General features: G+C 43.0%; 1 pseudogene; it reads right to left on the bottom strand.

Moving 5' to 3' along the window:
- LOC101034396 (adenylate kinase isoenzyme 6-like) lies at positions 1 to 1,560 on the bottom strand (annotated as a pseudogene).
- Positions 1,561 to 4,367: the final 2,807 nt, after the last annotated feature.

Raw genomic sequence — 4,367 nt, 5'->3', positions numbered from 1 at the left:
AGTAGGCAGGACCACCTTTATACTATCCACTGGTTAGTCCTGCAACATGATTTTAATAAAGTGTTACTTATTTTTGAGCAATTTCTATGCAGAGAGAGATCAACAAGAGTGCTTGTAAAGTAGCTCATCTCATAAGTCAAGAGTTATCATCTTTGGTCCATTGCTCAATCCATTTCAAGATCTGATCTTTATTATTTTCTAGCTCTTATGGTTTATTTCTGGGCAGTTGATGCACAATTTCTTCCTTGCAGGATGCTGTGACTTATTAATAAATAACTTGAAAAATCTTACACTGAATATAGTCTGTTAGTTTCATCTCACTATAACCTCTTGCTTCAAGTCTTTCACACAATACATTGGTATCTGTTCTCAGCACAGAAACTGTGATATATGAAACCAGTGTTCAGGGAAGAAGTCACCAACATGGTAATACACAATAATTTACCTGTAAAAATAATCTACCTTCTCTCATTTGGTTATCTAACTCATCAACTACTCTTTATCTTCATCTAAAGTGGGATAATCATACTCTTCATTATAGCCATCATACAACTGCTTTTTTTGAGCTAAATCACCCGCATTAATGTTGTATATCAGTCCTGATTTTTTTTTTTTTTTAGATAGAGTCTCACTCTGTCCTCCAGGCTGGAGTGCCGTGGTGCCATCTCAGCTCACTGCAATCTTCGCCTCTTGGGTTCAAGTGATTCTTCTGCCTCAGCATCCTGAGTGGCTGGGACTACAGGCATGTGCCACCATGCCTGGCTAATTTTTGTATTTTTAGTAGAAATGGAGTTTCTCCATGTTGGCCAGGCTGGTCTTGAACTCCTGACCTCAAGTGATCTGGCTGCTTTAGCCTCTCAAACTGCTGGAATTACAGGCGTGAGCCATCGCGCCTGGCTTCAGTCCTGATTTTGGTGAGAGTTTTTTGCATAGTGTGTTTTTCTAATCCCTGTTTTACGGGTGAGCAGGATGTTCAGAAGCAACATGGTTCCTCACTGTGATGGCTCTGAGCACCTTGCTCAGGTACCCTACCCTACACATTAACCAAGCTTTTTCATCTATCTTTCACCCGCTCCTCGCATCCCATTTTATTTTGTAACCAATTCCAGACATCGTATCACATCTGTAAATATTTGAGTGTACATCTGAGAAATTTTTTTTTTTCTTAGAAGAATGCTTTTTTGGCTTCTTTTACTACTAGTTTTTTGGTGAGATCAGAATTGCAAGTCAGGTCTCTAGGCTGAATGTTATGGCAAACTCTTATGTATTTAAACGGATGGCTAGTTAATGACATAAGCAACCAGAGTTGCTATTAGCTCTTGATTTATGAAGCCACATGTTCAGCTTGTATGACGGATGTCATTAACATCAGGCGTGGCGGGCTCATTCATCTGTCTCTGCCCAGCTCTCTGCAGTCCTGAATGCACTCAACAGATGGGGAATTTCATGGCCACAAATGGAATTGTTTATCCTCTCATTGTTCCCGTGTCAGCAATCAAACTAAATCCATTACCCACCAATAAAAAGATCAGCCTGCTGCCAGTTCAGCTGTGGAAGGGGCTGAAGCTATGTTGAAGGGATTTAGAGTTTTAGAAGAGATAAAAAAGTAATAAGAAGCCACATAAAAATTAAGATCCCAGAGAAGAGTTTCAGTCTTTTATTCTAAAGCTGAAGGCTTTAGGGGATTTAAAAGGGAAGGCCTAGTAATTCAATATTTTCTTTAACATAAAATATACTCTAGAGACCCCTGATTATAGATAGTGCATAGCTTTTATTGTGTGTTGATGGCTTTATTGTCTCCTTTCAAAAAATCACAAGCACTCCAACTAGGATTTGAAGAAGGGGGAAATGTCAGATTCATAATGGAAAAGCTGCTAAGATGTTAATAGCGTTACTACTGGTAGGAAGATTTTCTTTTGTGTAGATAAATAGTTGTCTGTTCTTATAAAGTTGTTCCTCTTTGGTTTAGCTAGCGAGTTCTCTGTACACTGATTTGTAAAAGGAGGTTGCTCAGTTCTGCGGCTCCCCCAGGCTGCCCTCCCAACATTCTCAATGGACTATGAACCATAAATTCTTATTTATTTTCTTGAGACAGGGTCTCACTCTGTCACTCAGGCTGAAGAGCAGTGGCACAATCATGGCTCACTGTAGCCCCAACCTCCCAGGCTTAAGCAGTCCTCACACCTCAGTTCGCTGAGTAACTGGGACTACAGGTATGTGCCACCGCGTCTAGCTAATTTTTAAATATTTTGTAGAGACAGGGTCTCATTACGTTTCCCAGGCTGGTCTTGAACTCCTGGCCTCAAGCCATCCTCCTGCTTTGATCTTCTAAAGTACTGGGATTATAGGCTTTAGGCCCTGGGCCTGGCCTGATCATGACTTTCAAATGTGGGGCTGGGCACAGTGGCTCATTCCCATAATCCCAGCACTCTCGGGGGCTGAGGCAGGTGGATCACCTGAGGTTGGGAATTCGAGACCAGACTGACCAACATGATGAAACCCCATCTCTACTAAAATACAAAATTAACCGGGTGTGTTGGTGCATCCCTGTAATCCCAGCTACTCAGGAGGCTGAGGCAGAAGACAGGAGAATCGCTTGAACCTGAGAGGTGGTGAGCCAAGATCATACCATTGCACTCCAGCCTGGGCAACAAGAGCAAAACTCCATCTCAAATGAAAGAAAAGTGGACCCTGGCTGCTTTTTGCCAGATTGGCTTTCTATCAGGATGTAACAGGCAGGAGACACTGGTGTCACCATTCACTGGTTATAGCTGAGTATCTGGAACATGCAGGCTTCACATTTATTTACTCAGAAAAGTTAGAGACTTTGGCCAATGAAAAATCAGATTGTCTGTGAAAAAAAATATCAGACTGGTTGTACTGTTCTCTTTTTCATTCTATTCTGCAAATACTTATTGATAATGAACTTTTGTGTATGGCAGCTGTTACACTAGGTGATAAGGACCTGAGATGATTAAGACAGTCTTTTACCCCCTCTTAATAGATTAGAGGGGGAGACAGACAGAAACACAAATGCTTACACACAGACTAAGGAGTGTTTACAGCCCAGAACAGTAAATGGAAGCCTGCAGAGGGTGTTCTGAGAGCTCAGAGGAGACCTCAAATTAGGGTTCCTTGACTTCCCTAGAGAGAAGGGTGGTGGAGAGGTGACAGGGCTAAGGAGTGAAGAATGGGCATGAGGTTTGGAAGGTTATTTCAGGCACAGGGAATAGCCTGAACAAAGCTATGGAGGCCTGAGATGGTTCCTGAAGGTGTGTGAAGCTGGGGAAACAGGAGGCTGGAAAGCGGGGAAGAGGCTAGACTATGATGGCCCTGTCTATCTGATGGGCCATGTAACTTCTCTCTCTCTAATTATATTTTTTTAAGATGAAGTTTGGTTCTTGTCGCCCAGGCTGGAGTGCAGTGGCGTGATCTCAGCTCACTGCAACTTCTGCCTCCCAGGTTCAAGCAATTCTCCTGCCTCTGCCTCCCAAGTACCTGGGATTATAGGTACCTGCCACCATGCCTGGCTAATTTTTTTGTATTTTTAGTAGATATGGGGTTCTGCCATGTTGGGCGGGCTGGTCTCGAACTCCTGACCTCAGGTGATCTGCCTGCCTTGCCCTCCCAAAGTGCTGGTATTACGGGTGTGAGCCACTGTGCCTGGCCATGTACCTTCTCTTAAAGTCCATGAAAAGCCACTGAAAATTTTTTCAGTATGTAAAAGCCATGGTCAGACAGTTTATCTTTTATTGAAACCCTCCTGGATGCAGGGTGGAGAACGAATAGCAGAGGGTTAAGAAATGGAAGCAAGGAAACAGGAAGCCAATTGGAGTAATCCAGGTGAGAAGTAGAAGGCCTGAATCAAGGGGCATGCATGTGTGTCTGTGTGTTTGGGGTGGAGAGGAAGGTGTGATAGTAACTCATACGGCTGTTGAAATGACAGCATTGAAAAATATGTAAAGTACTTAGAATAGAACTTGTGTAATTTATACTGAATCAATGTTAACTCACATTTCTCTTTTTCCTCTTTGAGAGTGTCTTAGTCAGCTTGGACTGCGATAACAAACTACCATAACCTGGGTTGCTTACCATCAATTTCTTACAGTTTTGGAGGCTAGGAATTCCAAAACCAAGCTGCCAACTGATTTGCTTCCTGGTGAGGGCTCTCTTCCTTGTCGGCAGGCACCCAACTTCTTGCTATGTGTTCATGTGGCAGAGACAGAGTGCTCTGATCCCCTTATCTCCTTTGTAAGGGCACTAATCTCACCATGGGGATCCCACTTTCACAACCTCATCTAAACCTAATCACCCCCAAAGGCCCCACTTCCTAATACCATCACATTATAAGGGTTTGGCCTTCAACA

Source organism: Saimiri boliviensis, chromosome 15 (genome assembly GCF_048565385.1).
Source record: "Saimiri boliviensis isolate mSaiBol1 chromosome 15, mSaiBol1.pri, whole genome shotgun sequence".
Taxonomy (NCBI): Eukaryota; Metazoa; Chordata; class Mammalia; order Primates; family Cebidae; genus Saimiri; species Saimiri boliviensis.
Note: the sequence above shows the minus strand (reverse complement) of the source record. Positions and strands in the feature narration are given on the sequence as shown.